Source organism: Cryptomeria japonica, chromosome 4 (assembly GCF_030272615.1).
Source record: "Cryptomeria japonica chromosome 4, Sugi_1.0, whole genome shotgun sequence".
In the NCBI taxonomy this organism is placed as follows: domain Eukaryota; kingdom Viridiplantae; phylum Streptophyta; class Pinopsida; order Cupressales; family Cupressaceae; genus Cryptomeria; species Cryptomeria japonica.
In genome coordinates, this window is record NC_081408.1 from 196,347,715 (window position 1) to 196,360,452 (window position 12,738).

Consider the following 12,738-nt stretch of genomic DNA (forward strand, 5'->3'; position numbering starts at 1 on the left):
ATATAAATTTGATATTTTAAAATTCCACATTGTGCTTTGATTTGTTTATGATATATAAAAATTTTAACAGCATTTTTATGTGTGCTCAATTGCAAGGAAACTCTGTTGATACTTCGAGTTTTCATTGCCCTTTTGTTTGGGAATTTCCTTGCTAGACTCTAATCTATTTCTCCATTCTTGATTTCTTGTATTTTGAACTGTTAATAACTTAATTTATGTGAAGATACATAATTCACTTGGAAGTTGATGCTGGTATGAGCCAGGCATAAAGTTTTGAATATTCTAGCATGTTGTTGAGAAGAGTGAGCAAATTTATAAGAAATCTAGATTATACTTCCTTGTGTTTACAGCAGCTACGGTGAGGAGGCTAAATCCAGGAAATGAAACTACATGAAGAGGAAGTTAACTCAATTTTGTAGTGGTAGAAAAGTAATTTAATTCAAGTGGCCGTTGTGAGTGTTTCAGAGAGGAAAAGGGGAGTTTGTTGAGTTTCTCTTGTTTTTGTACTACAATTTTTATGCATTCCCTTTTGACCAAATTGCCTTGCATAGTTCTCAATTTGGTCCCCTTATTGCATGTGAAAGTGGGAAATTTTGCTGCCGAGTCTGGTTTGGTCCTTCCCTTTTCTTTTTGGAGAAATTTTAATCCTCTCTTTTCTGATTTTGTTTCCTTCTTTCCTACTTTACTTTCTCTCCTTAAGAATGAGTGGCACATCAATTTTGGGAAGACCTTGAGGTCAGAAAGTTGAGCATCTTAGTTAACATTTGAATTCAATTGTGTCCACCAACATGATCTTCACCACCATAAGCACAAATAATTTGGAAATGGATAGGGACAGCAGACTTGAGGTTCACTAGGAGGAAAACATGTGAATAATTGTCTTGGATCAACTCGCTTACAAATCTTTGGGCAAGTCAAAAAGGATTATAATTTTGAGTTGTTCATATTACATTGAAGAACGACTCTTTATATAATCTGAGGAATTAAATAAACGACCTTTAATGTCCCCATTTTTACGCCACCTTGTCCTGCAAGTGTTGGACATTTTTAAGGGTTTTTTTGTACGTTTCCGAATGCATTGGGAGGGTTCCAATGCTCTTGATGAGCTCAGTTCTCAGTTTCAGTAGGTTTCGACATTATTTGCAATTTATCGTAAGTGCTTGCATGGCACTTGTAGCATTGTAAATTGTACACCCTTAATTGGGTGGTACAATTTTACGCTTAGGTTAGCACCCGCCTTAGTGTGTTGCATCTTGCATTTTAAAATTCCCTTTAAACAATTAATTTAATTAAATCTAAAGTCTTCTTTTATCACTTAACACATCATAAAATTGGGCCCTTAACCCTAAGTGTGCCCTTTTTTATTTTATCCTTTTAATCAATTAATTCATCAAAGCCCTAATTAAGTCCTATTTTGACCTTCAAGGCCTGATTTCGCATATCTAAACATCTTAAATCATCACACCCACTTGAGGATCACCTTATAATCACAATACCTTGCATCCCTAGAAATTTGGAAAAAAGTTGATAGTACTAGTGTGAATCACACTGGTCCCAAGTTTTTTTCCTCGAATTTCGGGATCATGTTTTGGTGGTATTATAATGTTTAAATCCAGATGATTGCGAAAAAATATCAATTTTAGGTCGGCCTTTGATCAAAAACAAAGTTAGGGTTTCGTATATAAAGCCTCTCCTTTCCTCATTTGAAGGATCCATTCTCTAGCAATTGAAGGAGCCTATTATGAAGTGAAAGTGCCGGTTATGTGAAGTCTTCAATCAGCAAATCAAGCATTCATCAAGTCTACATCAACCATTTTCATCATCAATTGAAGCTTTGAAGATATTGAAGAATAATAGGAGATCACCGACTGTTGATTGGCTTGTACCTCTCAACACTTATTTTCAGATCTACATTATTTCTTTAGATCTATTATTGCATTTGTGATTTGAAGCATTCTCATTTTCATTAAGGGTTTATACTCATAAGCATAGGGTAGAACTCTAATTCTTGCATTTTTAACATATTTAAAATCTTATACACACATAAGGTTCTAGCACACACATTTTCAATACATTATTGGCTATTTGTGGAGGTGGAAATTACCAAAACAAGGGGTTTGACTAAGGCAAAACCCTATATAGCCACCCAAACACCATTTTTCAAGCTGCAGGTGCAGGTACAGAGATCCAACGGAGCTGTAACTTTCGAGAAAGCCAAAACTTGCAATGACAATCCTAGATCTCGAACTAGGTCTCAGATCCCTAGGACTGGGGCGCCCAGTGCCCTGGTCCTTTTCCTTTTTGTGCATTTTGTGGCAGTTCAGTGTCTCAGAGCTTCAATTTGCAGTTTCTAGAAAGCCAACTCAGTGCATTAACAGAGACTAGAACACCTAGCACCCTGGTCTAGCTCATTTCAGCTCAATTTCTAGTGATAGGTGCATATCTGAGTTTCTTTTCCAATTTTGTATATCTGAGTTTCATTTCCAATTTTGTACTTTGTGTCTCAGTTTTAGATCTGCATTTTCATGTATTTCAATTTACATTTACATTTTTAGTCATCTCCTTAGCTTAGTTTGTCACATTGTCACATTTTGCACATCTGCTCTTCATAGCAGCAAAGGAATAGAAATCCTAAAGACATTCCTTGACTCTCTTTCATTAGAGAAAGTCAAAGTGAATTGTCTCCTTAGGAGCTTTCGTATTCCAATGTGTGAATGAGAGTGGGATTAGGCCCTAATTCACTTGATTCCATTTTCATCCTTGGAGAGCATTTCTATTTATGGTAAGTCCTTGCATGACACCAATCTTTCTAGGCTTTTCTAGGTTTGTTCTCTTTGGTCCTCAGAGAACCTATTATTTATAGTAAGTTCTTGCATGACAACAATCTTACTAGGCTTTTTTGGGTTTGTTCTCTTTGGTTCTTTGATAAAACTACCTTTTACAGTGTGTGCTCATGTTGACATCAGTTATCATCTTTCAACTTGAGTTGGTTCCGACATGTTCGATTCTTTGTTTTTGGTGCCTTGGCAAGTTTTTGCAAAGTAATGGAAATTGTTTTAATATTTTCACGTAGTGTTTTAAAATTGACTTTTTAGTATTTAACATAAGTGTTAAATATTTTGAGAAGTGCGTCTCCAAGTTGAACGCCTAGGCTAAGGAAGACATAAGCTGTTTTTAAAAGGTTATATGGGGGCCTTTGTGATGTTCCCATCCAAATTCTAATACAAGATTTTGTTAGTGCTCAGCTGGGCGGCAGAAATACCAAGACAAGGACACACAACATCCAAGTTTTTGCAAGGTAATGGAAATTGTTTTAATATTTTCACGTAAGTGTTTTAAAATTGACTTTTTAGTATTTAACTTAAGTGTTAAATATTTTGAGAAGTGTGTCTCCAAGTTAAACGCCTAGGCTAAGGAAGACATAAGCTGTTTTTAAAAGGTTATATGGGGGCCTTTGTGATGTTCCCATCCAAATTCTAATACAAGATTTCGTTAGTGCTCAGCTGGGCGGCAGAAATACCAAGACAAGGACACACAACACCGTGAAATAAATATATCAGCAAAGGTAGTCGCGGCAATATGAAAAGGGAATAAATACTCCAGAACTATTCACCACTACCCGATCAACTTCTATTGATCCAACAGAAAATTGGAAACCTGTGCGTTGCAAGAGAAGTTAATATCATTCAGCCCGATCATAAAAGAAGACATAAGCATTCAAAGGCATTATGTAAAATAGAGCGATGATGGTAATCATTAAATACTGGTTAGTACTACCCCTTTTATCATTGCCTTAACCAATCAGCGAGTACTAACTAATATTAGTTAACAAGGGAGTAACGATCACCAAGAATTTAGTAATTATAAGCCAAAAGGGGGGGTGCGATTTGATAAGGATAATGAGAGTCGCAACCCCATCTTCCAATCTCTTCGTAGCATCTTAAAAGGATGTCATACATCAATTCAAAGGGAGGAATAGAACATTTTCTGAAGGGGTTTCTTACTCAGCAGTGAGTCGATCAAGAGTAAGCAGCAGCCACAAGGGCCTAGGGCGCATATATCCAGCATTATATATCAGAAACACTGCCAAGGGAGATCACCATTGTAATCTTTACAATCAGACATAGCGATCAGACTGAGACTATTGTCTCGTACGTGTGAATAATCCTGTGAATACATTGATATTAATCTGAGACAGTGACTGTATATATAACACATACATCTGTTCATATATAAATCTACATTCACAATCCACTCCATAGTATCTGCATTTAAGAAGGATTGATTTATCAGACATCCGTACTTTCTCAGATCAATGTTCATATCAGATTTCTTACTTGGACCAGAATTGCAGAATTTATAATAAACTCGGATCTTTTCATCATAAGATCATTTGGCAATAATATTGATTGAATTTCTCATTCCTTTACTAAGCCATTAGTGAAACAAATATAGATATTCATATATCCATTTGTACCAAGCAATACAATTCTTTAGAGATCACTTATTCATTTGCAATATCATACACTTAATCATTAAAAAGTAAGGCAAACTTAAATTGGTTCAACAAGGGACATTACAGCCTTTTTCAAGGGAATAAAATATTCAAATATTTGAAATGCCCTAATTCTTCCCTCCAAGCTCTATATATTGGAGCTCGGGCTCTCATTTTGGCATTGGGAGTTTGAGCACATGTCGAAATGTTGTTGAAATGAACTATGAAAGTTCTTGCGATTGTTGAGGGTGTGAATCATTTGTAATTTGTCTAATTTCGACGATCAAAGATCCACCCTAGCTCATTGTTTTTATTAGTCAGAGAGTACATATTGTTTTGCTTGAGTTTGGTGATGTGGGTTTTGGAGAAAAAGAACATTTATGGAGTTTTCTGAGTTGCCTTCAAGGTTTTTGGTGTGTTTTGAGATGATTTTTGGAGTGCTGTTCATATTTTGAGTGTTTTGGCAAGTTCTAATGAGGTTTCCAATTCTAGGCATACAATTCTATCTACCTAGGAAATCAAGTTTTTGCTCGTATCTTTTGAAGGAACCCTTTTCCACTTATGGGTATTGATTTACATGATTTCTAGCAGCTGGGCGAGGAGATTTCATATGCTATTCATTTCCTTTGGTGAAGAACTGATTTTTTTAGGAGGAATCCCACCTCTAGGGCTAGCAGCCACTTTGAGCTTAGCATATGAGGCATAAAGGAGGACGAGTTGGGTTATTTGGAGTTTCTTTTCCACCTTTAGCAAGATTATAAGAGGTGTCCTATTACTCCAGACCTTTGTAGATCAGTTTGGAATCATGTTTGAAGGAATTTAAGGAGTTTTTGTCTTACTGTGTGGTATGACAGTCTAATTGCAAGCAAGGAATTACTGCTGTTTAGGTTTCAGACCACTTCTTGCTTATATAAGACCCTATGACTCATGAGTGCCTTGGGAAGGGTTGGAGAGTAGCTATTTGTAGATCTACAGGAAGCTGATTGCTGTTGCTTAACACTATAGTTGAAGATATTATTTGTAAATTCTGAGCTGCTCTGTTTCTCACTATGCTTTCAGATTTACAAGGAAAGTCACTGCTGAAGTTTATGAGGTCTGATACTTTTAATTGCCTTATTTTCTAATCTTTTAATTTGAACAGAAAAGAGTAGTTTTGTATGTTTGATAAATAATGCACATTAACATTATCAGCATTCTATGCATTGTATTTGCAAAGGAATTCGAAAGTTAAAAATGAATGATATCTGAAACAAATTCAATCAGCAAGGTTTATGAACTTAGTTGCATGTTATAACACAGATTGCAAGGGTTTTCAAAAGCACTTCAAAAAAAAATTCAAGGGTAACCCTTACAGTGGCATCAGAGTACAGTTATTCTTGTTAGCCGATTAGGTTGAGTTATGCAACCACCATTTACACATCATTACACCTTGAGAAGGAACAAATCAAATCCCAGCTTGCCTGTCTAACCAGCAGAAGCCATATACCCATTCACAATCCATCAAACAGTGCAAGGGGTTTTGGGTAGTAGCAGTGACAGTTCAACAAAAACTATTCCAGATTGGTCAAGTCCGCCAACTGGTATGGTAGAAAGAAACAAGGGGAGTGTTGGTTCTGTTAGTCCCAATACAAGGATTGACTAAAAACCTGATGCTATGATGTTTATGATGTCACAATTATTAGATAAATGTTCAGCCAGAGCTTGGGTTCAAAACTTGGATAATTACTTGGCTCTTAGACCTATGGTTGAGGACGAGGCAATTGATTTTGCCACTTTGCACTTGGTGAGCATAGCACGAGTGGTGGTACCATGGCCTAATTACATTGGGTCACAGATCAACCACCACATACAATGAGTTCACCAACAAACTCATCAAGAGGTTTGAAAGGAAGGACCTGGAGTTACATTTCAGAAAGCTAGTACAATTGAGGCAACACGGTACTATGAATGCTTGTATTTCAGAGTTTCAAAGATTATCAGTTATAGTTCCTAACATTACAGAGAGGAGGTTGATAGTCTTTTTCCGTGAAGGATGAATGGAACCCATTATAGGATAGGTTAAGGTCTTTGATCAACCTATTTTGCAAGAGGCTATTTGGAAGCCTAGGAGCATGGAGTTTGTTGTTCCAAAGAACAAATTCTCATCAAAAACCTTCTAGGATAAAAAGAATAGGAAACTTGATAACAAGGAAAACATTCAGCCCAAAGAGCCCTCTTCAATAAAGGTAGAAAATGAACTCATAAGAGCTAAAGAAGAAAAATCTTTGTTTCACATGCAAGGAACCATGGGCCCCAGGTCATAAGTGTGTGGAAAAGGGAAAAACCTGTCAATTAGAAGCATATTCAGTTGACAAATATAACTTAGAAACTTTACACAAGCAAACTGAAACAAAGGATAGTGAGGAAGATCAACAGAAGAGTCTGGAGAAGAGAAGGGAAGTGAAGGAACACTTGCTAGGATTTCTAGTCTTAAAAAGAATGATTCATTCAGGGTTAGAGGCATGTTGCCAGGGCAGAAAATTGTTGCTTTTATTGGCACTAGTGCTACACATAATTTCATTGATGAGGACATAGTAGCATGAAGAGGGATTAAAACTATAAAGTTTGGTGACTTTAGAGTCATGGTGGTGAATGGACACTACGTCTTCCATGAGGAAGATTCCTTAAATGAGGTTCCTCTTAAATCACTACAAAGTCAATGATTTTTACATTGTGAACACGAGGCACGAAGGTTGTTCTTGGCATGCAATGGCTTCATTCTCTTGGTGAAATTTTTAAAATGATAGTAGAATGGTGGTGTTGAAAGGAATGACACAAGAGGGATCCAATATTGCTACATGCAAAATGATGTAGGAAGTATCTCATCGTGTCCAAATTACAAAGTTGCAACAAGAAGGTAATGATGATTTTCAGATTTTGGATAATCCCCTTTTTGACATGGATGTGGAGTTTACATTTCATAATCCTCTTTTTGAGATGCACGTTGATAGGTTAGGGGAATAATAGGTTCTTAATGATAGCTTTGTTTCCTATGATGGGACATAAAATGGCATGATGGATGACTTTGAGGTTTCACCACGGAGAGAAATACTATTGTGTCTTAGAGGTTGATGGGTTTTTGTGAGGTGGAGCCACTTAGGGGGTGAGTATCTATACCTGAGATCATTTGTATGGGTTGTTGGGAATTAGAGATGATGGGAGAGACATACTATAGGGAGGTTATAGATACAAAAGGTGAAAAAATATTATTGCAACCTCTTTTTACACTCATCTTATGAGTCCATTAGTGTTTGTACAAGTGGATTAGAGAGAGGTTTTGAACAAAATTTGGATCTCTTATGTTTTAATGACTCATGGAAGTGGGTTTGTGTTGTGACCATTTCACACATCGCCCCATTAAAATGGGGACCCCCTCTTTTTGCTCGGTTTTGCTTGTTTCTCTCTCTGCTTTTAGGGTTTTTGAATAGGTGAGTGAGTCGCCTGGACTAGGGTTAAGCCTTAGGGTTTCCATTTTGATGTTTTCAAGCCGGTGTCCAGTCCAATTTTGAGGGATTGTTGAGCTTCCTCCCGTAGGATGCAATTTTGAAATAGGGTGAGTTTGTCAAGATGTCAAATGAGTCTGTCTAGGTTCAGTCGGAATTTTAAATGCAAGTCCAAATTTTGCCTAAGTGTTAATGATGGAATTATGAATTTTTGTCTGATTGAATTTTTTGACCAAATTTTGGAAATTTTGATAATTGATCCTAGGCATTAGGGATAGCCTAATTTTGCCCTGTGAAGTGACTGAAGTCTTAAAATCTTGATATTTTGGCCTATGGAAGCAAAATCGCTCCTGTCCTTCAGTCAAGGACCAAGGCGAAATTGGTATTTTTATGCATCTTGGTCATTGACTTCTTTCATTTGTCTTGTGCAGGGTCGCCAGGAGATGCAGTTGAATATGAATTGAAAGTTTTGAAGATTTTGACACTCAAAATGGCAAAGTTTTGAAGTTTGAGGCCAAATCGCTCCTGTCCCTCAGCCAGGGACCAGGGCGAAATGACTTACTTAGACCATTTTGGACCTCATTTTGATCAAACTGAAGCATCAAGGATGCAATGGAAGGTGAAATCAACATGATAGAGCACCAGGATTTAGTTGTTTGCAATAAAAAGTTGAACATTTGCCCTCAAGGACAAAAATCGCTCCTGTCCCTCACTGAAGGACCGGAGCTTGTTTCTTAAAATTCAACTGTCCTTGCAGGACCAAGACGATTTTTGGATTGGAAGATATCAAGGAGGGCATCTTTTGTCCATTGAATATAATTTGAAGAAATTTGCAAACAAGGAAATGTGCCAGAAGGACAAAATCGCTCTTGTCCCTCACTGAAGGACCAGAGCTTGAAATCCAAGATCGCCTTGTCCTTGCAGGATTTGAATGATTTCGTGATTTGGAAAGAACAAAGAAAGTGTGTTTTATCAGTTGAATATAACTTGAAAGTGCCATCATGGAGAAAATCGACCCAAGAAGTAAAATCGCTCCTGTCCTCCAGTCAGGGACCAGGGCGAATTTAAAAGGTAGCTCCTGTCCCTCTCCAAGGGACCAGAGCGATTTCCTTAAAAGACAAGTTTGTGGCGAAGGTGAAGAAAGTTTTAAGTTTGAGGCAAGCAAAGGAAAGCATAACGAATCTATTGAAGATAATTTTTGAAGATTGCAAGACGCCAAGTAAGCCTATTTTGTCCTAGGCGCTCCTGTCCCTCTCCCAGGGACCAGAGCGATTTCCTCCTAAAACAAATTTCCCACCAAGTTAAAGCAAGTTTCATGTCAAAGATAAGTGAAGGGGAGCATAATGAATCTGTTGAAGACAAATTTGAAGGTTGGCAAAGCGCAAATGAGCTTACAAATGAAAGTTCACTCCTGTCCTTCAGTCAAGGACCAGGGCGAAATCTTGGTTATTTAGCCTTCCCCTTCGAATTTTAATAAATCCAGGCCAAGGTACAAGGGGGCAATGATGTTTAGAACGCTTCGAAGAAGAACAAAGTTACAAGGACCGCGAGAACTTGATGGAATTGACCAAGGTGCTCCTGTCCCTCTCCAAGGGACTAGAGCGAAATATGCAAGTGTGTCCAATCTTGAGGTGTCACTTCCATTTCAAACGTTCAAGAGGAAATAAGGGACACTATTTTACACTTTGAAGGCAATTGGAAGTTCATACGATCAAATGTTTATGCCAAAGACTAAAGTTCGCTCCTGTCCTTCAGTCAAGGACCAGGGCGATTTCTATTAAAACAATCACTTTCTTCCTAGACCATATCAAGGCGAAAGCCATGCAAGGTCCGAAATGTCATTAGAAAGGTGATGAACAAGGAGTTAATGTTAAAAGTTGACAAATTTGAGCTAAAATACAAAGTTCGCTCCTGTCCTTCAGTCAAGGACCAGGGCGAAAATCACTTGAATGTCAAGTTTGCTTTGCAAAGAAGGAGTTTAGCATGTGTGAAGCAAACAAGGTGATCATTGCCTACCTCACGAATCGATTTGGCAACTTGGAAAACAAGGACCAAGGAGTAAAAGCAAAAATCGCTCCTGTCCCTCACCAAGGGACCAGGGCGAAAATGGTCTAAAAAGCATTCTTTCCAAAGATGAAATAAGTCACAATCAAAATACATAGCGAGAACCTCATTTTGGACGTAGGGGATGAAGTTTCAAACGTGAAAAATGAAAGATGGAGGACCTAAATGCATAATCGCTCCTCTCCCTCTCCCAGGGACCAGAGCGATGAAGTTAATGTTCATTTTTCTTCCCATGTCTAGGCGCCAACATCATTTTCAAATTGCATTAAATGCTAAATTTCGATAAACCTTGATATTTTTAATTAAAATTGGCATTTAATGGGTGCGCACAAGGCATTTAATTGATTAATTTTGCCTTTTAAAAATTGAAACTATTAATTACAAAGGCATTTAAATTAATTAATTAAATAAAGAGGTGAGCGCTTGGGTTTTATTTTTATATTTTACAAAAGTCGGCCTCCCTTTATTTAATTTTTTTGTTATTATTTCCCTTATTTTCAAGTCGGCCTAGAGGTAATTAAAGAGGTAAGCGCCTATAAAGGGGAGGTATGATATCGCATTTCAAATCATCATTTAATCATCCTTTCATATGCCATTTGGATAGGCGAATAAGGAGCGAATTTCATCAAGAATACAAGGTGTGAAATCTCATCAAGGGGAGTGCGAATTTGGTTTGAAGAGGAGTGAATACTCTATCAAGACGTTGAAGACCCCAAAGTTGGTGGAGTTGACAACAAGGCGCCTTTGCTAGAGGAAGATCACGTTGAATACTTCAATCTTCGTTTTTGCCTAGGCGAATTTCATAATTTTGCATCTTTTTAGAGTTAACTCTCAAGTGAGGTATGGCGAAGTCTTCTTTTTTCTAAATTTTGAATTTTGATCGTCATAGTCTTAATCTAAATTTTGAATTTTGAAATTTTGAATTTCCTGTAGCTCAATCGTATTTAGGAAATGATAACTCAAAGACTTATCATGAAGTTTCCTAAATTCAATCTTTAATCTAATCTATGTTTTTACATTGCAAAATCTATTACTTATTATGAAATGTTGTGTAGGTGTTACGATGGCGACCCCGAAGGCAGGAGCATCCACCAGTCATCCAGCTCTCATGAAGGAAGATCAAAAGAACAAAGAATTGGAGACCAAGATCGTGTCTAAGTGGAGCAACATTGGAGATACCAACTTGGGAAACTTCAGTACGAAGAAGTTTCGAGAGGTCCCTTACATTGGCAAGCCATCACCTATCGCCAGGAGGATAATTGAAAGTGGCATCATTAAGGCGGCCGGCTTCCCTCCAGCAATCCAATGCCATGAGCTGATGATCAAGTGTGCTCGCCATTATGATCCACAGTCCAGATCGATCGTGTCCAAGGAAGGAAACACTTTGGCTTACCTTTCAGAGGAGGCTATAAGTGAGGCTTTCCATCTGCCGGAGCACAAAGATATGATCTATAAAAGCATAGAAGGAGCCAGGTCCATGTACGAAGATGATCCAGTACTTGCTTGAGCATCATCAACAAGAATTGGTTACTCAAGAGTCGTCCTCGCCTGAGCAAGATTCCGAATACACCACATAGGATTGACTTCCAGGAGGAGTACAGAGATTTGATAACACTACTCAACCGAGTCACAGGAGCCCCTCAAGCCTTCTATTTTGAGAAGTGGATGTTCTACTTCATCCAAGTGATAGTTCAGGGAAAAGGAACAATTCATTGGGCTAGAATGATTAGCCATTGCTTGGACGTGCAGTTAAGAAGATTGAAGGCTACCAAGTCTTTCCACATGAGTTCATACATCATATATGCCTTGATCAGGAGCTTTGAGTATGCAGGACTACCTCACAGAGGAGTGATTGGAAGAGGACCTGGCGAGGTCAGAGTTTGTGATTCCTATGTTCACTTGCATCATCCGTCAGGAAGTAACTACAAGTTAGTCAATGATACCTTCACGATGAATATCACCAGGACATTGCAAGGTGGGATTCACAATCGGCTATCTCAGGATGCACAAGAGCTTGTAAAGAGGTACGGTGCATGGTTTATCCAATTCCAGAAGTTTACATATATTAGAGTTCATGGATGTCCTTCACCTCCATACATGTTGCCAAGATATCCGACAGACAGAATAGTGTTACTTGAGGTAACAAGACAGTTGGCAGCTTATGTGAAAGCATTCAGACACAGACATGGAAATGGAGTTCCTGTGCCTATCATATTGGGGAATTCAGTTGAGGTATGTCCTAATGCTCTAGCCATGGATGATGCAGAGAAGGAGTTAGCTTTATATTCTTTTTCATTCTTTGCCTTGAGAGAGAGCTTTGATCCTTATGGGTATATAGAGGAGACAGTCGGAAGAAAATATAAGCATGAGTTTCAAATAGAAGACTTTGTGATGAATCTCTTAGATGATCTTGAAGTGAAAAGAAAGATGCATTCTAGATTGCCTTTAGACTTCATCAGGAAATGCAAGATTTACAAAGTGGCCGATCAAGCTCAGGACAGTGGCAGACATCTCCAATCATCTTATGATCGAGAAAGCAAATCAGTGAGGCTAGATTGGAATGAACCCGAGATTGTGGATCTAGATGCTTTGATGGCTCCAGTCTTGTCTTGTACTCGCAGATGGGTTGATGTGCAACATCAGAAGTTGAGAGAGCAAGGCATAGCTATGACTTTTACTTTGGAGGAAAGACCAGCA

The 12,738-nt window shown here is 38.0% G+C and overlaps 1 protein-coding gene across 2 annotated transcripts in view; it reads right to left on the bottom strand.

Moving 5' to 3' along the window:
* The window catches only part of LOC131076297 (uncharacterized), a 72,943-nt gene that overhangs the window by 3,668 nt on the left and 56,537 nt on the right, over positions 1-12,738 (bottom strand). The window lies entirely within an intron of this gene.